This window comes from Nomia melanderi, chromosome 8 (genome assembly GCF_051020985.1).
Source record: "Nomia melanderi isolate GNS246 chromosome 8, iyNomMela1, whole genome shotgun sequence".
Classification (NCBI taxonomy): domain Eukaryota; kingdom Metazoa; phylum Arthropoda; class Insecta; order Hymenoptera; family Halictidae; genus Nomia; species Nomia melanderi.
The window spans coordinates 15,842,606-15,866,659 of record NC_135006.1 but is presented as its reverse complement, the minus strand read 5'-3'; the positions used below and the strand labels follow the sequence as shown (position 1 = coordinate 15,866,659).

Below are 24,054 nucleotides of genomic sequence, written 5' to 3'. Positions count from 1 at the left end.
TAGAATACAGGCCGGGGATATTTATCGAGCTTCGACCGCTCTCCGGACAGAGTAAATTCCGCAGGTTTTATTATTTTTTCAGTTGCAGATACGCTACGCGAAAAAGCACGCGTCTATTTATTGTCTCCCGCGGCGCGAGTTCGTTTCCAAAGCAGCCGCCGAGTTACATCGTAATTGCATCCTGGTAACGCGGTGCCGATGACTGCTTCGGGTCGTTCCACTTGCTTAGCGCGGAATTGCAGTGTCCCGGTTTCGGTAATTGCCGCGTTACCGGTTTATTTACAGTCTGCGAAAATCCTTCGCGATCTCTTCCACGCTCTCTCGTCGCCGCGGAATCCCGCGAACGCCACGAGCGCATCTTCGAGTGTCCCTTTTCAGCCGGTCCTCGTGCAGTTTCGCGTGCGTCGCGCCAGCGCCGAGAAACGGACAAAGAAAGAGCCCCTTAAGTTCTGGCGAGCGGCGCATTGTGCGGCAACGGTTATCTGCATGCACCTGTGTTCGGGCCGGTCGGTGCACGCCCGCTCGAAGAGAAAGCCAGTTTCTTTCTCCATTGTAATTCGGTAGCCTCCGGCCACTCCAGATTGACCGTACTTGGCTGACCATAGGGACCGCGGCCGACAAGCACGAGCGTGCGCGAAACGGAACAATGGTGGTCACGTCGGCCTCTCAAAAGAACGCGGCGTGTGCATTTCTTCCACGGGGAAATATTTTTTGGCCCGCGCGTTCGGAACGATGCCGCGCCGGCATCCGTGGTTTCCGGGTCGCCGGGCTCGTCTACCAATTACCCGGTACGTTTGATCGCCGCCAGACCCCGCGACCTTATTTAAATGGAACCTTAACGAGGCGTCCTGGAAAACGACGTTACGACCTCGTTAGAATTCTCGCGCCCGATTTCCCGAACCGTGGAGAGCCGCTTTCGGTAAGCCGCGATGATGCGATTTAACGAGCGACGCACGATCATTCCCGCGACCGAGGCGCTCCGATCGAACAAACCGGTCATTATGCCGCCGGAGAAACGCGATGATTAATGCGCCGTTTCCGGAGGTGGTTCCCGGCATTCCTGGATGCGCCGTATCTCGGGACATCCAACCCCCGAGGACAATCTCGCGCGGGTTAAATATTTATGCTCTAGATGATATCGTCGAAACCGGGTAAAGTTAAGTAAAGTTAAGGGCTGCCTTAAGGGACACTGTTGCTCAAGGACTGGATCCTCCAGCGCGCGGTTCAAGAAAACTAAATAAACTTCGCTGCCGCTGCTGGAAGAAGTTCCGGGGAAACGACGGATGTTGATATTTTCGAAGCGATGGGATCGTCGGCCGAGGGATTACCGGAGTTTTCAAAGGACCGCGGCTTCCTTTTGTTCTGATAACTCTTCCGAGGCTCGGTCACGTGCGCCGTGGTTGTCTAGTTCTCGAATATTCTTCTGTCTTCGTCGATGTTAGCTTTTGTGTCTTTAATTCTGAACGAATGTCTTTCGTTCGAGCACGCCGTTAGCTCCTAGGAAAATATTGGCACATAGATAATATGTGCAACAACTGGAGTAAGCTATTTGTTTTACACAGCACCAGAGAAGTTAAGTGATTGTAATAATTGTCGGAGATGTATACATTTAACATTTTAATATTGTCTCATTTCGTTTAAGCAACAATTTTGTTAGATACTTCTGACCCTTTGAGGACGGACAGCATTCGATGCGATGACAAATGATTCAATTAATTGACCAGCAAGAGATCAGCATGTAGTTTTTTTCTATTAATTAATCAATCGATGTATAATTTAGCTTCATATGCTGAAGGTTTCGTATGTGTCGAAGAATCTTCCGCGAAGGGCTATCGGATGCCATTCATTCTCCCGCCAACCATTCAAAATTGTAATTCACGCGCAGAATATTCGCGCAGCTGCGCCGCCTAGCGGCGGACTCGCGAAGCTGAGCCCCGAATTCAACGGATCACGGTGTCGTGCGGTTCGTATTTGCATGCAGTAATTTGTGATTTTCTCGTGAAACAAACGCGCGTTCACGCGAACACCATTGAAGAAACCGATGCGCATGCAACGAGCAATTAGGGAGAGGTATAATTATCACGTTTACTTAAAGATCTGATTGTAAACTCACGGTAGAAAATGCGGTCCCCTTGACTCCGCTCGTTCCCATAAGAAGTAAATGGCGTAACAGTTTAACTGGCGCACACGCTTCGATTTAACCTTGGCTTGATTCTCGCTTCGATCAAAGGGGCCGTGTTTGCATCGTTAGCAACGAAAACCATTACGGGACGCACTGAATCAGGCACGAACGATTTGAATTCCAAACGAGCCGCTTTCACAACACGAGAACACCACCATGACGGACGCTTCCTTTTGACTGGTACCGGGGTTGAACTGTAAGCGTCACTGAGCGCCATCTTTAAAATAAAACCGGAAATGACTACGCGAGTTTATGTTGAAACATTGAATATTAGTATCCTTAATTCTAATATTAAAGTGTCACATAATGATACAGATAAAAATATAAGGATTAAAAAAATTTAAAAATTTTTCTATTCTATTGTAGTATCGATCATTATAGTGTTAATAGGTTTTGAATTAGTCGGAGACATTGATGTGATTTGTAGGTCGCCATGACGACAGTGTTGGTGACCAGAAGAAGCCTGTTCGCAGCCGTTTCTCCCGGAAACACGTCGAGATGAGACGCGGAGACTGTTCCCTCCTTTTGGCCGACGTTCGCGGTGGAGGTAAGTCACGTTCCAATGATAAATACCGCGGACACACGCGGTTAGCGTGTGCACAGGGCCGTGCGAACTTGAAATTCTGTGGCGCGCAACCGCGTCGGCGCACGCGCCTGCCACCCTCGAATTATTTCATCCCCTGGTGTGTCTAGGGGCCTATAATTTATAAAGGGCTCCTGATGAATTTTCCGTCGACACGAACGCGCGTCACAATCTCAACGAACTTTGTTGGAGGAAGCTTTCAAGATATTCACTGTACTCCTACATTATTAACGTGAGTTCACACTGTGTGACCTACCACCATAGTCGAAATAATTATTGTATTTATAACCTTAAGAATATTTATCAACTTATCCCTTTACAATCGAATGTTTTCCACTAGCAATGTGCAACGTTCTCTAATGAGGTGTAAGAAATATTCTTTAGAACTAAGAAATGAGGAAACATATGTTACGATTGTTTTCTAGTCATTTAGAAGCTTCAATCAACAGCAACCAACATGGCGCTTAACGTGTTAAGGAACAAAGCTATTTCATTTCAGTATTTCTCGTATCGATGCGTTGTACGAAGCAGAATATTATATATAGGACTATGATTTTGCTATCTCAAATCTAGCGGTGACTGATAGTCACCTCTCAAGTGCAAAGTATTGTACTGGAAGTATCACTTTCCATCTACCAACGAATCATTTCTCTTAAATATTTCACACGAGTGAAATGAAACTTTGCAAATACTTTACAAGATAATTGAGCTTTCATTTAGCTAATACTGGAAGCAGATGTACGTTTACCGGGTTTATTTCATACAATGCGTCGAGCCTAAACACAACGCTAGCTAATGGAGTGCGAACCGCGTTGATTAAAATTACACACCTTGTATAATGCCGCGGGAGATAAGGGTGTAACTCTATTTGGAGCAGCGCTGTCCGATGACTATTGGAAACTACATTCACCGGAACCCGTCGGGCGTATTCGTGAAATTAGCCGAGCCGATAAAAGCCACGACGCATTCGCCGCGCAATGGCGCACATCTGGCGCTCTCGTTCGGCACAGAATCCGTGGACACAATGCTGATTACCGGGACAAAAGCCCGGCGAACACCATGAATATGTTCTTGGTGGCTGGTCCAAGCTGCCCCGTCTTTGTCTTACCGTTTCGCCGCGTCTCCCGCCTTCGTTTCACAATTTTTCACCCGTGTCCCCCTCTTCGTCCCTACGTCTTCTTCCTTTTTCGATTTTTCTGTCCTCTTTGCCGGCCCAGGGGATCATTGTTCTGCCACGACGTTAATATACAGCCGCTCAAAGATCATTCTTCTCTGCGTAGACCGTGAAACGACAATTTCAAGTGATTCGGAATTTCTTATCCTTGTCAATAGCGGTTAATAATGACTCTTTGATCAGTCCTCGTCAAGCGTACGCGTGTACGGCCATTGACGATTGTTTCGACGCGACGTTTCGATGCTTCAAGGATTTTTCAACTGCATCCGCATTATCCTTTTGTCCACCGACAGCAATAACTTCAGCAGGAGAATCGTTTGTTGATCCTAGCTCGGGTTGCCATACATCCGCCTATGTAGTTATTTATTTCAAAGTAGAGGCTCATCGGTATTATCTCGTCGCTGATTGCCGCGATAGAATTCGGCGCGTTGTTGGATATTGGCCTCTGTGAAATTTAACCGGACAACCCTGTAATTCCGCCCTCACGATTTACATTTCTACACCATACAGAGTCCCCCGACCAAGAGCGCAGAGGATTCGAAAGCTTTGCCGCGTTCGGTACTTTCGAATTCGGGGAATATTTAGAATTAATTGGTAATTCATGCTTTTATACTCGTACGATGAGAAATGTATAAAACCGTCATCGATATTATACGTTCCATTGCACTCGATGTACTCCTAGCGCGCTGGAGGTGGATCAAACGCGCGTTCTACTTGCAAAATATCATCCGGAGGTGTCGATTGCGGAAGCCTTGACCTTCGCGAGTTCAGAGTTTCACGAGAGATACCGCTCGGAACCATTCCGCTGTTTTACTTCCTGTTCGAGCCTCGTTCTCGCGTTTTCGCTCCACTTTAAACGAATGTGCGTGCCACCGCGCCTAGTTCCACTCGACCGTTATCATCGACTCGTCTCAGTCCAGGATGGCGATAGACGTTGCGAAGATAATTACCGTCACTCTAAATGATACATCTGGCCGACCCGAGTTTCCCGTTTTTTCGAAAAAAGATCTATCGAGATTAAAGTCCGAACCGTCTCTCTCGCGAATACGTGTCCTCGTAACGGTTCGCTTTATAGAGTGAAAAAGGTGGCGGATCTAATCACTCCTGCGTCCCTGTTTGATCTTTATCCGGGCAAAGATTGCTATTGGCTTGGGATTCGAGGTTACCAGTGCCATGGCGTTCAGCACCGTGAAACGAGCACCATTGAAACGCCCAACCGCGGTCGTTTTAGTCTTGAACAGATAATCCTAACCACTGTCTAACGCGAATAACGATCCGAGAGGCAGATCGTTGAATCATTCGTCAAGTACAGAGAATCGGGGTTCATTAGAACGGTGTTACGATTATGAAATCTGTTATGGCGGTAGGAAGGTTATAAGAATAATGAATTAATCGCGAAGGTACTTAGAAAACATCGATATTTGATCGTGTAACATTCATTCGAGCTGAAGCATACGGTATTCCGCTCACGTAACACTTCAGGTCTCTCGGAAGATTCATGACTTTCGAGAACTATTCGCTTCGAATAATCACAGTGATTCGAATACGACGCGAATCGTCCGTGCACCAACAAGAAAGTGTATCGGGCGCCAATCGCTAAATACAGGTTACGGTTCGAATTCTCGGTCGCGAGGCAAGGTCCCCCGTGACTAGAAAAAGGTCGAATCGTGTGCGGAACCGGTTCCAGAAAACACTCACCGCCGAACGAATCCGTCCCCTGTAATTTACGATCGGGGCCACAAATTGGTCTAAATATTAGCCAGGCTTTCAGACGGAATTACGTTGCAGCCACGTTTCGATATCGAGAGCTCCCGTGTCCCGGGAGTCGCTAGGGTTTTAGTTAAACGGACCAGTTTCCGGTCTAAGTGTTCGCCGGCTAGGAGTTCTGGCCAGACAGGGTACTCCCGTATTCGCGGCGCGTCGCGCGACGGTCCAGTTAGCGTTCCCCCGAATTACGCAGGTAGACTGTGTGCAGCTGCCAGCGTGAATTCGGCATTAGCACCCGAGGACGGCGCGATTCACGCGGCAACGGCTCGTTCTCGGGAAGTCTGACGATAGACTGCGGTCGAACGTTCTCGGATGATCAACCTGCTCGGCGTTGCTCGGGAGAACAGTCCGAGGACAGTGTAAGAGCCAGAGGACTCTCTCGCTGTGTACTTTGTTCGTAGTTTCGATTGGTTTCGTACAACCGGATCGACGAGTGGTAAAGTAATATCGAAAACGAGACGAGAAGCTGTCTAATTAAAGCCGCATCCCCTGAAGAGCTCTTCTGAACAAAAACTCAGTGTTTTCGTGGATCTTTCGGATCAGAGATCGACCTTCGACACAAGTCTCCTACAACATTGTATAACCACGAGTTCGATTGTACTCTTGAAACACTATTATGTTCGATGAAACAACGCCATCTTATTGCTTGCGGAATTCAACGACGTCCCGACGATACGGCTGGATCGAGGATTACGTCCAAGGCCAGCGAGAAACACTGTTCCCCTTCATATTGTTCAATCGCGGAGGTATCGCGCGAAGGTTTCGGCACAATAGTTCCTCGAGTGGTCGGCTTTGATTCGCCTCGATGCGATTTGTCCTCGACACGGATAAATTAGGAGTGAAACTATTCTAACTACGGGGTCGCGCGGTTCTTTCCGCCGATGCGTAATCTTCGGCGGACATTTGTCGCTGCGCCTTCAACAGGGCGGAGCTTTTGTTTCTTAATTCGCGAGGAAGCAACGCGACGTTTCTTGTTATCGCAGTTGCGAACTGGTTCAACTTTCTTACGGGAGAACTTGGGAGAGAGCGCGAACGGGGCGAGAGAGGGGAACGGGGGAAAAAGAAGGAGCGAAGGGGGCGAAAGAGAAGAAAACCGGATAGAATCCCCCTCTCGTAGGGAGATTAAACTTTTGTTCGCAGTTTCCTGAAGCATTAATGCGACTCCGCAGTCTGCTGATCTACATTTAGGTCAGCCGGAGCCTTCGCCTGCGGAGTCTACGATCCATAACTTTTTTACGGATGCAGTTTTGATGTACACGCTCTCGCTCCGTCTTTTGTGCATTATTTCGCTGCGCTAAATAGACAACGACGTTTACTTTACCTTACTGCCGTGCAGATATGCTGCGCGCCAAAAACAAAACAGGAGTTTCTTGCCCGGTACGGCTGGCGGACATGTTGATACGCGAACTTACGACTTGACTTAGTAACTCCGTTCCTGCAATTGAACGACGAAGTTTACGCGTTCAGACAATTTCGACTGGTAACGCTCGAATCACGAAGGTTCAAGCAAAGGCGCGAGACAACGGCGAGACAGTCAGCCTGACTTGTTTGTTTCCGGCAATGCGTACGGGCGAGACAACGGGCACCTTCGCGAAGATTCGTCGTTTACCGCGGTGTAATGCGGCGTCCCCGTTCGCGTTGCGACTTAGCTTTCTTCGCAAACGATACTCCGGTTAGTTTGAACGTTTAGCTACGCCTATCAAACATGGACGACCGTTTTCCATTAAGTACGCCACTCTGTGAGCCATCCGCATTAACTTGTGTACACTTTGGCTGAGGCTGAACGGTAGAAAAGTAAGCGATAGGCGTTAATATTGGCATTTCGAGCCTCCGCGTAGAAATAGAAGCGTACAAAGTTATAACAGAATGGTAGGAATATATGCTAAAGCTACAGAAACCATACGAATCCCCTTTGCCATCACTCGCTTCGTTATAGTTACACATTCTCGATGTGACAACGGTCTAAGGAACTAGGCCGTAAGTCTCTCGCGACAATATCGCGTCGTTTATTAATCTCCATGAATTAAACTTGAAGTCTCCGAATCAAGGGAACACTGGGTATTAATTAAGAAACTTGACGAGGGAGTAACACGCTCGTTCGCGAGTGCCCAATGCGAGCCCACACGTGAAAAACTGTTCGTTGCGCGAGATAGGAGCCATCGTTAGTGAGCAGAGTTGAAGAGGGCAAGGGTGGTGCGTGAAAAGCACGCGATATTCACGCGAGGTCCGTTCAAGGGTGCGGGGCACATTGTGCGAGCGCGTCGAGCATTAACCCATTTCGTCCCAAAAGCAATTTATTATACGAACCAGCTGAAAATGGTTTTACCGTATTTAAAACAGCTTCAAAGAATAATGTGTTCGAAGCGTTTCAACATATTGCTAAATATTCAGTTAACAAATGTATGCAGTGCGACGGGAGGATACCATCGTGAAAGGAAGAATGACTCGTAACATGTTTTGTAAGTGCACTGCGATAAAATCGGTCAGTAAATTCTCGAAGACGATTTTCCTGCGAAACGATTTCATCACGGCGGTGCGATCATTACTTTCGCACGCACGCACCTCGCGATTATGGTCCGAGAAACGATCGCGCCCCTACGAGCCTAGGGGAACAAAAAGAGGGGTTGAAACTCAGGCAGTACGGGGCGGAGGGAGCGCTGATGCGTTCGCTCGCGTCGAAGTCTCGAGATTAAATGGAAGAGACTCCACGTGAGACCGGAATTGTAACGAATGGACGTCCTCGTTCTTACGTCAGACCCTTCTGCATGGTTTTGTTCCTGTGTAAGGTTAACGTAGAGGCCGTAGACCAGACCAGTCGAGCTACAACCAGTTACCTGTGGAATTCACTTTAAAAAATCTCTAGTGGGGTGTGTAATAAAATCAACGAATCTCGAATCTACACATCGAACGCAGAGCAAATGTGCCAGATATATATATATATATATATATATATATATATATTCAAATCAAATACTAAAACAAAATGAACGTGAATTATTCATTTGAAGGAGTGACTGATTCTTGAAGAAGTTATTATTTTGGGTTTCAAGATGAAATATTCTCATGCGAATGCGCTGTTCTTCCAGTCTCCTTGTTAACAAGTTTCTCGCACTGCTTGCAAAACTAACGGCTCCACGCGGATCTGTAGATAACAGTTACACGGGCGCGGAAACGTGCGAAGTTTTAATTCGAAAGTGGAATCTCGTTTCTTCCGAAATAACGCTTTGAAAATTGATACTAAGGGAATTTTAAGTGCTCGTACACTGATTTACCTGGAACTTTGTGCGGTTATTTTCGATAAAATCGTCTGTTACATTTTACTCGTTTTGGAGATAAAGAACGCCGGGGGATTGTTAGGTACGAGGTGTACGTAACTTCTTAATGAGAGAGACGCTCTGAGCGTGCGTGCACCTTGGGGCCCGGACGGCGTCCGTGTGAGTACACGCATACCTGCGGGTACGCGGCCATGTGGTACGCAGCTGGGCCACCTCCGTCCTATCGGAACCAGCTTCGCCGCATTCCCTCCCGACTACCTGGGAACTTCGCGTTTCGTCACGAGCTGCTCCTCGTCCTCCTGACTCTCTCGCTGATCGGGATCCACGCGTCGAGACGCGATCCCCGGCCATGGACCGTGAAGAAGCAACATGGCAGCGATATCTATGTAATTCGATCTCGTACCGTCCATTAGCAATGAAATGTCAGATACTAAACGACGACCGGCAGATTATTACACTACGAACGGAGCGTATTGCGTTATACAGTTTCTACTCATTAATATTTTAATCCCGATTACGAGCTTCGAATCCTTCTTATCACGGAATTAAACTTTTAACTCCTCGTCTGCTGTTGGTGCTCGAATCGCGCTTGAAAAATTTCGTTTCGGTGTACAGTTGGCGCCCGTAAAATGTTACTGACAATAATTAGAGAAGCTCGTTTAGATCCGACGCAAATGAATTCTAATTCGACGTTACGTCCTCCGTTAGTTGTGCATTATACGAACGTGATTATTTCAGATTAGTTTCATTCAGTTCGATTCAGTGTTCTAGTTTCGATACACTTCCTTAGAAATACTCTTCGATGCAACATTCAGTAGCCGAAGGATTAAAAATTCTTGATCGACAATGATTCGCTGGAGGTCTGCACGACGCAGGCTAATAAATTAAGGGAAGCTCGTTTAGATTTAACCCAGATCGACGGTCAATAAGAGCGGCAACGATGATTCGCGAGCGTCGGACGTTTTTCCACGTGATTATCGATGCAACGCTCGTCGTCCGCGAATGAAGTTGACTGTGGTTTGTCCCTCGGGCGCCGATAGTTTAATTTCGTTGAAACGCTGTTTGCGGAGGCGGCGGACTCGGCTGGTGGAATGGAATTGTGACGTTTCATTAATTTAATTGACGAGAGCTTGGCACGTTGCGTCGCGCGATCCTTCTTCCCGGTTTCCCCTGTTTGTCTTCGCTGGACCGAAATCTCGATTCTCCTCGGGGAACCGGGGAATCGGAGTACCTCTCCCGTATCGGGGTCCACGGAATTGAAGGCACGAAGCACGATTTATGAAGTGAGCGCTGAACGAAAATAATATCGGAGATCCTAGCCCCGTGTTTTCTTCTCGGAAATTGTCTTCGGAATTGGAACAGAATTGTTACCGTCCCGTTCTTCTCCCTACGCCCATTACCGTTTTTCGTCGTTGATTCACTCGAGCTACGCGACGCGTATACTCCATCGCCGAGCTTTTGCGTGCCGCTTCTCGAATTCCGTTTCTTATCGCGGGCATTTTACGATGAAACGCCGGACAGTAACGCTGGAACAAATTCCAGTTAATCCTCTGAGGACGGACACCGTCATTTCGGCGACGGCGAGCTTTCGTGCTTCGAATACAAAGTTGAAGAAATAATTTAACTCGTTTAAGTAGATGCTGTCTATAGTCGTCAAATGCTCGTGAATGTAAGCGCAAATGACTGCAATGGCTTTGTATCGTTAGTATTACCAAGAAGAAAATACAGCCATTTTATTCTGAAAGTATGAAATCTCAGTCGAACTCGAGAATCAATTAATTGAGGAAAAATAACAGTTGTTTTTGTCGTCCGTCACCGATTTTAAGACGAGAGTGAACGCGTTAATTGCTCGAATAACAGGAGATCGGTGGACAACTTTATTTTTCCGTGGAATTTATCCTCGTCCGCGAAGGATTAACATAACGCGATCTCAGGAACACGAGGAACGAATGTGTAGCTTTTAAGTAGGCGCGAATTGAACCGAGAAAAAACAGGCAGAGTAGTTTGGTAGCTGAAGAATCGAAAAAAGACACGCGCTGCGGTCGAAACAGGGCCCTGAAACCGGACCACCGGTTGCTCCGCCCCTGTTTGTCGTCCCTCGATCACGATCCCGATCCACGCGGCAGTCTTGCCGCGCCAGCGCGATCGAGAGGATCGATGCAGCGCATCGCGCCTGCGCCACGGTTCCCTTCAATCGTCCGACAAAGTGCTTTTTCGCGTACCGACAGAGAGAGAGAGAGTGTGCAGTGAGATCTCCAATTTAACAGAAGAAGTATGTCGTACCGCGAGGAATGTTCACGTCCGTGACAAAATTTCGGATCGTCTGCCGGTGAATCGTTAGCGACGTACCGTACGTGGGTGGTTGATCGTTGAAACTCGTCGATCCTTCTCTTGTTTGTCATCCCACTCGTCAATTCACGGTCACTTTTCCCTTCCAGTTAACCAACCGATCGATTACCGCATCGATCGCGTGCACTACCAACGCTTTAAAATTCATCTTCCATAGCGATGCACCTAGTCGATCGAATTCTGTTCTAGGAAAACTCCCCGTATCGTTCTGCAAAAACGTTAGATCGAAGAAAGGTTCCAAACTGTTGGATTATATCCTCCAGTTTCTGTTCCACTCAGCAGATTATCTTATTTCACAGAGTTTTTCCGAATACTAGCTCCACGATGATCGTGCCACGATTCTTCAAGTCGTGACTCGTTCTTCTCGTTCCTCCGTTTCGTTTCGCAGCCAGCAGCCCCTGCCCGGCCGGTTTCTTCCTCCGTTTCTGTTTTCCCTCCCGTAGAACACGCGGCAGCATATATCAGCTGCCGTCACGAGCCCTGTTTTCCGCAGTGGATTTCCACGCGGGCTGAAATATCCGGGCCGTGTCGTGGGTCGGGGCCGGCTGCCGCCGGCAGACAATTATTTTAATACCCTTAAGATCACATCCCTCTTACACGATCCTCCTCAGTTAATTTCTTAAGAAGAATATCCAGCTCGTCCGCCGCTTCTTAAGCTTGTTTAATCTCTCGCTCGTCCTTTAACCGGGCCGCGATATAATCCAAAATTCATTGTCTTCGGGGCTTAGCTGCTTTTTGTCGGGGCCAACGCCGGGAACTACGTCCGACTGTTCCTTTTTCGGTCTCCCCGCCCGGTCCCACGGCGACATTCGTTTCTCCTCGTTATCTGCCCGCCCTCCGAGCAAAAAAAAACGAAAGAAATGGAGTAACATCTTCTAATTCCTCGTTCCCGGGGCCATTCCGGTCGTATCAACGAGTTATCACGATTTATATGCCCTCTACTCTTCGTCCGTGACGAATCGGCCGCGATCGTTCCCCGCCAGGGGAAGTTTCGCTCCGTTCTTCATCGATTTCAACAAAATTCGGGGTAAAGGGACTGTGTCCACGAAACGACCGGCCGTAATTGTAGCTGCAGATGTTGGGCCGATCGTGAGATACGGACCCCAACGAATTTCATTGAAATCTATGAGAACCAAGAGCTTCGGGGACGATGGAGTACTATGCGTCTCACAAAAAAATGCCAGCGGAAGGAATAGGGGGTCTAATTCGTCGGTTCTTTCTCATTTGCGATGTTGATTTTTTTTATTCGTTGACAGGGTAACCGATCAAAGTTATAAATGAAATAGATGAGCTAAGTGTGAGACGCATAATACGAACAGGGACCCGCTGTGTAATTCGGTGATAATGTGAGTCTGCGTTTTATCGTGGCAGGGGCATAAGATCCGAGACTTCCCTCGTTGGAAGGAGCGTTATCTCGACTCCGGATCAGTCGCGACAGGTTCGATAAACGTGATAGGTGCAGCGATCCGCGTCGAACCGAGCGCAGCGATCGGTAGGCCTGCGGAAACCGGAAGCCCGGGACGCGGTGATTAATGTCCGATCGTCGTTCCACAGAAGGCTCGCGTCGTTCTGTCGCGTCATCGTGCGATAGCGGCGACTACGGCGCTGCGTTCTCGCGACTGATAACAGTATTTGAACTGTCAGTTATTGTGTCGGGGTGATAGTGAGCTGGATCCACAATTAGACGGCCGTGAAAGGTTCGATTCGTCGGCGTGGTCAGTCAGTGGGTGAAGCTGTGATGTTCGACGAGCAGTAGTGAAGAAGTTCGCGAATAATAGGACTACCGACGTCACGCACTCGCCGCGATCTTTCGACCTAGAACTCGGCGCGCCGAGAAGTTCGATGAAGTTTCAACAAGTTCTCGTTCCGCTTCGACCCTGATAAAGAGAGCTTCATTTATCGGTGTTCCATCTATCGCGTCGACTCCATCGCGACGAAGACTTATTTTCGAGAGTGAAAGATGACAGTGAATCATCTCTCCGTCGCGCGTGCAGACGCGAGAGCGTCGTGTAACGCGGTCGACGCTTGAAACGATGCAGCAAAAAAATCCTTGGAGCAGCGCCGGTAAATAGCATCCACGGGCGAACGCGAAGTGTTCCACGAACGATGCTCGCCGCGTTCTCTCCGCGCTCCTAACACGGTGTCTCGTCGCGGACCGCAAAAATAGAAGCCGGTGATTGATTCCTCGTACCCCTTGAGCCAGGATTACGTCGTCGGACAGCGAGGCCGGCCTGTGAAAGGAATGTAATCCGTGTGCGGTGAATCGACCCGGCGAAATTACGGTGTTTGCGCGGCACGATCGTGCGAGATACACGGAATGCTCGGCTCTCGTTCGACGTTCTGTCGTTGCGCGTTCCCTTCGGTGGCCATTCGGCGAGAAGAGATCTCCGATTGCGCGTACGCTTCGATTTCTCGCGAGCCGAGACTCTCTCTTTTGGAGCTCCGATCGAAGTAGAACGAGAAAAGGAAGGATTTGCGAATGAGATCCGGTTCAATAGTTGAAACTTGGATACCGTGTCAACGTGTTATCGTAAGAGTCAATCCGACGTTCCTTCGATACGGATGTTATTCGCGTGCCGGCGCGATCGGCCGAAGAGTATTCATGAGGTACGCGAATCGGTGAATTACTCGGGGAAACAGGCCGGACTGATGGCAAGTAATACTCGACGCAATCAGGAATCACCGATGGCCCGCAGTATGGTCCACGAGTGGCTGGCAACGTGCTCCTCCGGTTAATGCCGGCTACGACGAAATTACGCAGTGCCACCGCAGCCAGGAATTGCCAGGATAACGCGGCCGCGCTCGATTACCGGGGGTAGTCAGCAGGAGAGATCCGCTCCCAGCGGGTGCGCCGACCAAGGTACGTACATTATGCGCCTACATTTACACGTGCTCGCGATAACGGCTGAACCTGGAAAGTAGACTGGGCCACGCCGTGATCTATGGACCCTGTTGGCCCTCTTGTTCCCGTTATGCGGCAGCGAATTGCTTCACGAGAGGAAGAAAACATCCCGTAATTAACCCTTTGCTCTTTAGCGGTGACTTTTGGTCGCAACTTGATTTAGTACGGCGAAATTATAACGAGTTACGTATGATATTAGAATTTATGCGTGTTTCATTATTCGTTGGTTTCAGAGAATGTTAACTATATCTTCTCGGAATACGTTGAATATTTCCCGATGATTAACTTTCAAATGCGAAGGGTTAATTTATGGACGTTCCCGATGCTTGAACTCAAAGGAATTTAATATGATCCAAGCGATTTCATCGGGATCGATTTTTACATAATTCGGTAGAGCGGATGGTCTTCGTTGACGAACGAAAAATTGGCGTGCTAACGAAGCAGAAATTAGCTCGTCTTTCCCAATTAACGGGTCAATAATCGAAGTTCATTGCGCTATCCTTTCCCACTCGCTGGAAGGCTCCATTAATGCCGAAGCTCCGAGGTAATTGTGCGCTCGTTAATGCACCGGCAATAATCGACCACGTCGCGGAAATTAAAGATACAATGTACGGTCGAATGTTCGGGGCGTATTGTGGTTTCGATGCGGACGAAGCGTTCCTTGATCGAGGAAGCGTTTCATTAAAAGTATCGCGTACACTTTCGGACTACTTTCTTCTAATCGGCGTATTCATTGTCTAGAGCTATGATGAGAATATGTAACAGTGACGATAAAATATTATTCTTCAACGAACTAGAGTCGAGTTTCACTTCATCGAAGCTCCGCAATCTTTTAACACTAAACCTACCGAGCAATTAAATGGACTTTTTGAAATTCCTCAATTACAACTTCAAAGCTGCATCCATCGAGACTTCGATTGATTTAAAATTCAGTTTACGTGTTGCTAAATCGATTTCTCGAATAATTTCTTAGATATCCGTTACCTTTTTAATAATCTTCACCTGTCTGGTAGGTTTAGCGTTAATTGTCACTAATATTTGTAAGAAGCTTACACTTCTTTTACATTTTCACGTCGAACATATAGAAGGAACGGATGAATATCTCGACGGAAATTGTAAATCCACGTACAGTAGTGCGCTCGAAGATTTGTCGAAGGCAAATGTAACGTGTCGAACGATTTCTGCTCGGTTCTACTACGGTGTCGTTGACGAGAGAATCCTACACAGCGATCGCGTGGATCCCCTCCGACGCGGATCGAATCGAACGACGAGAGACGTGATCCGTGGGCGTAGCTAGCTCCGCGCGATCGGAAGACACGGACGGAGAGCCGGTTACCGTGCAAAACGCGAATAAAGAAAGTTTCATGGGCGCGGTAACTCATTACCGCCAGTCTGCTTTCGGCTCCGTCCGACTTAGCCGCCGCGAGTCGACGACTTTACGCCTTTTACATTCAAGTCCGCCGATAAATTTATCCGGGCCTTATCCGGCGTAATTACAGCTGTAACGTATTTCGTGGGCAGACTTTTATCTACGTTTAACGATCCCGCAGACAAATTTTTCCCCCCCCCTTTTTTTCCCCCGATACTTCGCCGCGGATAACGCGCGCGGAGAATGATAAGGACGGAGATAGCGACGGGCAGGGGGAAAGAGAGGGGAGCGGCGAAAGTTTCTAGTCGGAGAATATGTGCTTCGGATGTGTATTTTTAAAAAGGCGATCCAATAAAAAGCTTTAATTAATAGCGAACGCGGAGAACGAGCCGGACGTGGTTCGCTGCGCGTTTATTTCGAAAACTCCGCGGCGTACACGCGCGGCGGTGTCTTCATCCCCGATGGTCTCGTGTTCGCGGTCGTTAACGCGCTGAAATATTTTAATTCCCCCCGGTTTTTCCCGTGGCCCTCGGGTCTTCTCTTGCTTCGAGACATTTTTATACGCGACAGTACTCGCGATTCCTTTGATCTTCGCAGAGGAAAACTCGTATAACCATAACGCTGCTACGCCGTGTCCCGTTCGCGGACGAGTTTAGAAATTCCAACGGAACGTGGTTCTCAGACCAACTAGACGGTTACATCGGAGCACGCTTTGTACCGGCGAACATTTCCTGAAATTCAGTGCAATCTTTTACTCCCGCAAAGCCTCGCGTTATTTTTCTACCTCTCTTTGTTCCCAACTCGTTTACACGTGTTACTGTAAATCATTTCCCGCTGCTGCGATGCACAGAATGACGTGAATCGAGGGATTAAACGACGCTATAGAACGGTGTTCCGCTCGTCAACGAAGCCGAGCACGCCTTAGCGAGGCGACTGATACGAAATTATTCGAGAAACGGCGCGTCGATAACCGTCCCCGCGTCCGAACGAACAAGAAGAGGCGCGCGCTCTCGTGATAAAGCTTGGACGAACGTTTCACGGGTGCCGATTCATATTCCCTGCGATTATCAGGGCCTGAATGAGACAATGCCCCGGACAATGCCGCGCGGATGGCCGCCGTTCGCGTTCCGTTATCTCCGTGCGAATGCACTCGCATCGGCGGTGGCGTCGGTCAGTTCCGAGCGACGAGAAAAAGAACCGCTCTACGCAACGACCAGCGTATCCGGCACAAAAGCGAGATCAAAGGCGAGGTCAGCTGGGAGGATTCGACGCGAGGTACCGAAACGCCTCCTCCCCCGATCCTCTGTCTTCCTTCGCGCGCAGCATCGCCAGAGACAAAGACGGAGCTTCGTTAACCTTCGATTCGGAATTCGAACTCCGGCACGCTCTTCCAGAGTTTCTTCTTTCCCCGATCGCGCGGCTGAAAGTTTAACGTTGCGAAACTCGAGGGAAACGGTGCACCGTTTCGAAACGTTCTACGGCGAATAAATCGTTGCTCCGCTCGCGAGGGAAGAGGGAGAGCAAAGATGAACGACGACCGAATACGCGGCAATAACGAGGAGCGTAAATAAGCAACGCGAGAAGCGCCCGGGTAGGCAAAAAGCGCGCATCGAGCATCGCGGTGGTGCAATATCGTGCGCCAGAGACGCGGACGACACGTCGCGTGGTGTCAGGGACGGGCACGTGGTTTATTTGCGAGCGGGAACGACCGCCGGTTTTCCTTTTTCCTTCTCTCCCGTGCCAGCTTGTCGCGAAACGAAGACGCGGAGGGCGGAACGGTGAAGATAAAAAGGGAAACGGGGACCATGATCTCTGGGGAGCACATCTGCGGGCCAAGAAACGGGCCCCACGTGGCGAGAATTTTGGTCCGAACGAACCGCGAGGGGCTTCTCTTTCTCGGAGCCGAGGGATTTCCTGAAGATTGCCTCCTTTGAATATCGAGGATTGCCGGGAGAATAGTCTGGGATGTTTGTGTACGGTTGCGCGAATGCGTATCGTAGTTATCGTGGATGCGAGCGGTACTCGAACGACGAAAAGTAATGATTCAAGTTCGGATCTACGTAGATCGGTAGTTTGGAAGTTAGTCTGCGAGTTGATCCGCAATCTGGCAGTTAATAGAGAGGATTCACCAGTTTCAATCCTCTCGGATGATCGGCGTCGATGGAACGATTGATAAGCATAGAGTCGAAGATTCGCGAAATTGAGTCGTGCAAATGTTTCCGAACACGTCGCGTTCTTAATTGTAACAGCTCGCGTGTGGCACAGTTGTAAACCGTGCCGCGTATGATAAACAGCGAGTAACGATCAAAGGGAGCATGCAACACGAGCAGAAATAGCGATCGTTTCACGGGGCATTTCTATGCGTGGCTCTCCCGCCTCTCCCTTTCTCCTTGCTCTTCCCTCCTTTCTCTTGTCTTTCTCTCTCGGTGGAGTTGCACAGGTCATGCACCTCAAAGGCCGGCCCTGTCAGGGCCGTGAATAGCCCATCGGCTTGGGAACGTGGCGGGGCGGGGGGAAGAAGGTTGTGAAAGGGCACGCCGAGTGTTTTCAGATGGTACTCGGGGAGAACAGAGCGACCATCGAGAAGAATGGGAACGAACGGATACACGAGATGCATCGGGGGTAGAGAGACTTTTCGTGGAAGCTACGAATCTTAATCCCGGGAAATTCGTTTTCCCAGATTTTCCGAGAAATTGCAACGGCCCCGGAGACGCGAGTTATTCACCGTCCTCCGCAGTCTGATGCATTGTTATTAGGTTGACAAGACGGTTCTATCGCCGGGACAATATTTTTTGAGAAAATGTTTCTCCTTACAGCGAACAACGACGAGTGCATTGTTGCTCGGAGAGATACGCGCCGCTTTTCGAGGGCTATTATTCGTCGCTGCGGCTACATCGAATGAAACGCGACTACCATTAATCGCAGGATAAAGCATTGAAGAAATTCCACGGAGCAGCGGAATTAAAAATATTCAGAGCGCCGAAGGCTAATTACTCCGGAAAACGTAACCGTCGCGAATTCGAGCAAATACCGAGGTTTTCATCGATGGAAAAAAATTTAGGATTGCCCTGCCTTCGCTGCGCCGAATTTGAATATGGACCGTGGGAGTTCGTTTTCCATTGAAATCCAGCGTAACCCGGCATGGCCGTAATTGTGCGCCCGTTTATACCGTGGAACTTAACTGGCTGATTGATATTCGAAACACGTATCGCTCGTATTTCAGTCCTCGCAAATCCGCGGAGAAAAATTCTCGGGCGATGCCATCGGTCACGTAAAACGCGAAATGCCGATGATAATGCACTTTAATTGGCTCAGTGAAGCGCCTCGTCAGTATTCGCGTGAAAATCCAATGAACTCGCGAACATCGTTCGGCTTTGTCCCATTAATTAAGTCGCACGAAAGGAATGTTAGCTTCGCGCGATTCGTTTTTCCTGCCGAGGAACAGCTTCCACGAATTGTTTAAACATCGTCCTCGTTGGCGCGCGCGATCAAGCGACGCCGAGGAGCAACGCGATCTCGTGGATTACTGGAGAGCGCGGCAATCCGTTGGAAAGATTAATGGTTCGACATTATCAGGCTGATACAGCGGCGTCGAGCCGTTGGGTTTTTAAGGCGCAGGGTCTTCATTTTCACTCGGCAGCCGCTAAAAACGGGTCCGTCGCGATCTTTCATCCTTCGACAAAGACGCCAGCCGTTCGTCGTTCGCTACCTTCGGTCGAATCGAATTTCTCGTTAGATTCTTCTATGCTTTCCGGTTACGTGAACCGAGACGCGGATACACGGAAACGAAGCACAGAAAGCGGAAAATCAGTCGAGCTCGCGACAAATTGCACGATTTCCGGCGTTACATCGAAAGTCGCGTTTTCGTTGGCTGCGTCGAAGACCCACTGCGGATCGAGGCTTCGTCTGTCGATCATCGTGGAACGGAAACGGGGGGAGGGACGACGGCCGAAATTAAAGATCTCGTCGCGCGATCAATTGAAGGGTCAAACCGGTTTAAGCACCGTGCACAAGCCGCTCGAACGAGCCCGTTTAACGAGCGTTTCTAACGCCCGCCGCGCTGTATTCGTGATTGACGCGTGCAGCGATTATTAGTCCGTTAAGAGAGACGACGCAGTTAAAAGACCTGCCCGGTTTCGAGATTCCCTTAACGTTTCCATGGACGAATCGCCGGGTTTACGCGTAATTCCTGCTGCTCGAGCTGTCCCGTCGACCCTGGCACCGGTCCAGAGGCGTCTGTTTAAAGGGTCGCGCCCAGGGACCGTCGAGAAAAAAGGCTTCCTCGATAGATAGGGGTGCCTTTATTTACACCTCGTGTAATCCGGGTGGCCCGGATGCGAATAAATCGAGGAGTGGCCCTCGTGGCGTGGTTTCTTGCTCGTGTAACGTCCCCTTCTTCTTCCCTTCCATCATTTATTTCGACAACGTCAACGTGACCGTCTTTTTGTGTTCCCCCGATGGCTTCGATAAATGGCATAAATCATTCCTCGGCGAGGCTCCTTCGGGATCGGGGGTACAACGATAGCCGTTAAAGATTTCCAGTTCTAATCCATAATGATTTCCTACAATTTCCACGTCCCTCGAACGCTACCATTATATCGTATAATGTGTCTATAATTACATTATCACGTATTCCGCGATCAGCGGAAAAATCCCATTAACTTCCTGTTGCGTTATGCGTTGCTGCGGTTTCAAATGAAAAGGCGCACGACAGCAGTTTCGTTTTTTCTGCGGGAAATACGGAACCGCGACACCGCCGACTGGACCCGTCGACCGAGTAAACCGTGCAATTTCCTGTTTAGAATACAAACGCGAATAATTCCGGCGGTATTAGATCGCGCCCACGATTTCATCGGGACGCTCCGTCCGGATACCGTTATCGCGCAAAGAATTTCCGACGCGAGAGAAAAAGTGCAAATTGCAACCGAAGGAGAGGAGTCGTCCCGGTCGCCCACGCGACGGCCAACGCGTAGGCGTTGTTCACGGCGCGTTACGGCAAGTGTGCCGCGAATCGTCGACGACTTTGTAACCGAGCCGACGCCCGTGCGAGGAAAGTGTATCGACCACGTGTGTAATTGGCATTCGCGGGTACGCGGCCTCCCGCGGGACGCGAAACGCGAAACCGTGCTGCTCGTGTGGTCCCCGGACGATTGACGCACGTCTTCTCTGCTCGATTCGCGATCTCGATCTCCCGACGATAGCGCGCAGGCTGTTCGGCCAGTGAGACGACGCAACGGTCCCGTGCGTTGCACTCTATCACTGGCGCAGACGGATAAAAGGCTGTTCTTCTTAGCGGTTTCTTCATTGGCTCGACCTCGTGATCGCTCGTCGACGTTGTAACGGACGTCTAAGATCTCCATGGAACTTCTCAGCGACCCGTCGTTCCCTGTCTGAGTGTTTTTTCCTCCGTCAATGCTCTCGCCGGTTTATTAATCCCAGCAGCTCAGAGGTCTCACGGTCTGTTCTTGTGAAATCAAAAAGAGAATTTATTCCTAGCGAAGCTGACACAAGTCGGTGTACCAGGATTCTTGTCCTCGCCAACTTTCCAGCGGTTTTTCCTTGCGCGGCGTTGCTCGGACATTACCGTCGAATAATCCGTGAATCGTAATCAGAGTTAATTCTTTGATTCCGTCGGGCCTCGATCGGGATCCGGCCTGTCCGGTCGAGATTTCAATCGAGGACGTTGGATTACGTCTGTGCGCCGGTGCCGGCGGGCTTCTCGGGCTCCGACGTCGCGTATCATCGGCTCCCCTAATGGTTTCCTCGAGCTAATCGTCTTCCACGAATTCTAATAGCGCCTCGGTTTCTTCCCATCGCGGATTAATAATTCGCTGCCGCGGCCCGGGGAACGGCCGATTACGCGGATTCGTTCAGGAAAGGATTAATTCCGAGCGACGCGCGATCGTTCGTTATTTCTGAGCCGAAAGAAAACAAGACGCGACGTGAACGTGGAATCGTCGGCTCGGTTGCATCGCTCGCGGAACGAAGGAAGAAGCTAGACACGGCTGAAATATCCTTCGAGGCTGTCGGCGTTAATGAGACGATATCGCTGGATCTAGCTGGCCGCGTGTAATCACTGTGAATCACCGCGATGCATCTCTTACGCTCCACCTATTAGGGTCAGCGATACGCGTGTCCGGATCCTTGGAGTCTGTTAATCGCGGAAACACAGGTTCTCGGACGCATTCTTTTTGATTAGCGCAGCAGCGTACGTGTTCTTTAAAGGAACATATCTATTAGCTCTCTATCATCCTTTCGAAATGCAAATATCGTTTAACCGTTATAACGAGGTTGATCCGAGATGATGCTAAATTGGTCGGACAAACGATCGCAAACGATTCCTCGTAAGACGCGATTCAATTTCCGATCTCCGCTGAAATTCCGCGCGTTGACGGGAATTTTTCATGGAATCACTTTTCCGTCTACAAAGGAAAAGGTGTCGCGTCAGCAACGAGCGGCGATAGCATTTGTCGCGTAACGCGATCGCAATAATGGCCTCACCTCGCTTAGGATCTAGGTCAGTGCATCCGAAAAATAGGTTTTCGCAGGCCGAGTCCCAGCGAGTGGGCATTCAGCGCGGCGTTGTAGCCACAGGCGAAATGTACCTTTCGAGATGATAATTACGAGGAGCCTTCTGTTTCGTCCCTTTCTCTTTCCGTTACCCTTCACTCCCACCACTCCGCACCTCTGCCCCCTTTACCGTTTTTTATTACGGTCCGAGCATTGTGCGACGCCTGCATTGTTTCGGAAAAGAAACGCCTTTGTCGGCCGTTTAGCGGTCAGCCCTCATGGTGGTCCGCGAGTCCGTGTTTCTTCGCTCGCGCTTTCTACTCGGACGTCTTAATTGTGGGTCAATTTGAAGAGAGTGTCGGGGAGAAAGAGAGGGAGAGAGACAGGGAGGAAGAAGGCACGCACGGGATCCGCGACCACGCACGAATCTTGTGGCAACGCGGTGGCCCACCGGCGGGATATCTCGCCGAGCGATCTAAAAGTAGAATTCCAGCTAGGAGATCGTTCTCCGGGCAGGGGCCGCGTGGGAATCGTTAGAGCCGCGAGAAGTACCTACGTTTGAAAGGGGCCGTCGGTTTAATTCAATTTACGCCGCTCGTGATCTTATTCCCCGGTGCGAATTGAAACTCGGACGGAGCGCCGATGCAGAGGACCCCGTGTCGCGAATTCTCTAGGATTCGCACTAGCATTCTACAGAATATTCTCACTTCAGTCGAACCACTTGAACGCGTTTGACCGTGAGCTTGACCTTTCCCTTTCACTAATTGCTGATCACATGATCAAAGATATTTATATGCTCGTAGCGTTCTCTGCACGCGGAACGCGGCAAGAAGGTTTCGATCGAATCGAGTATCACGGTGAATTTTTCTCATAGAACGATACGATAATTACAGAGAATGAAATTAGCTTTTATTCCCGCGTAAGGTACTGCTACACTGATTTCCTGAATGCGCCGCGAACATCGCGAAAAAACGCCGCTATCGTGAAAGCTATCGGATATCGCACTCGCCGAACCGACGCAGCCGTACTCGCTATTTAGTGTATGCTACGTACGGAACCACGCGGCGCGGCGCACACGAATGTAAATTAATTTGCGACGTCTGAGATCGTCGGTAAATATAATTAGCCTCGATGCTTTCCGATCGGAATCCCCCTGCGATCCGCCACTCTCGAATAGGCTGAATTACCAATATTCGATATTCAGGTTACGCGTTTCAATTCCCGCAGGGAATGTCATCCGGGTGGAGTCTAGTTGGTTTTTCGACGGAGGACGAGGGGATGGGCTCGTCGGAATAAATATGCGTCGACGAACGCGAATATACTTTTGGATAGTCAATATTCAACCGAAGCCGCCGGCCGAACAGGCATATTGAATTCGAAACGGCCGTTATGGTCTTTAACGATGCGACGCACGAGCGCGTGGCCGAACATTACAATATCTAATGCGCCCCGGGCCCGAAAACCGAATTAATTCCGGCCGGATATCGGCCAGCTTACCGGATATTCCTAGCAGCGCCGGTAAAACGTGCCGGCGCCGATTCACCGGAAGCCGATCGGAGAACCGTTTCACGGAAGCGTGTCTCTGCTGCTCTTTCGGAACGGCGCCACCGCCTTTCCAATTACGAGTTTCGGAACGGAACCCCGAGGAGCTGTGCCACGCTTGCAGCGTATCCGTTGCAAGTTTAAAGTGGGCCGGCTGCATTCAAACTCCGTGCCTAACGGCGGCTGCCCCGGCGCAGTCCGAATTCAACGTTTTTATCAACTCGGGGAACGTGTAATTGAGAAGCGTTCGACTTTCTGTAGCATTAACAGCGAAGTGCGGTAGGAGAATGAGAACTGAAATAGATTATAAGTTTCTGTAATATTGTTCGTTGGAGATATTAACGATTCATGGGTATATGTTAGTTTACCGATAGCTTTGACGTGAAAAAAAAATACGTGGA

The 24,054-nt window shown here is 49.5% G+C and overlaps 1 protein-coding gene across 6 annotated transcripts in view; it reads left to right on the top strand.

The window, feature by feature from the left end:
- The first annotated feature begins 1,922 nt into the window (after positions 1–1,922).
- Positions 1,923–24,054, top strand: part of LOC116432655 (uncharacterized) — a 213,890-nt gene continuing 191,758 nt past the window's right edge. For 2 of the 6 annotated variants that reach the window (XM_076369723.1, XM_076369718.1), the window contains exons 1-2: positions 11,116–11,253; positions 12,702–14,190. The gene's annotated coding sequence lies outside the window, so the exon portion shown is untranslated. Of the gene's footprint in view, positions 2,071–2,609; positions 2,730–11,115; positions 11,254–11,285; positions 11,332–12,701; positions 14,191–24,054 lie in introns of those variants that run through there. The other 4 variants (XM_076369722.1, XM_076369721.1, XM_076369719.1 and 1 more) reach the window with 4 other exon arrangements.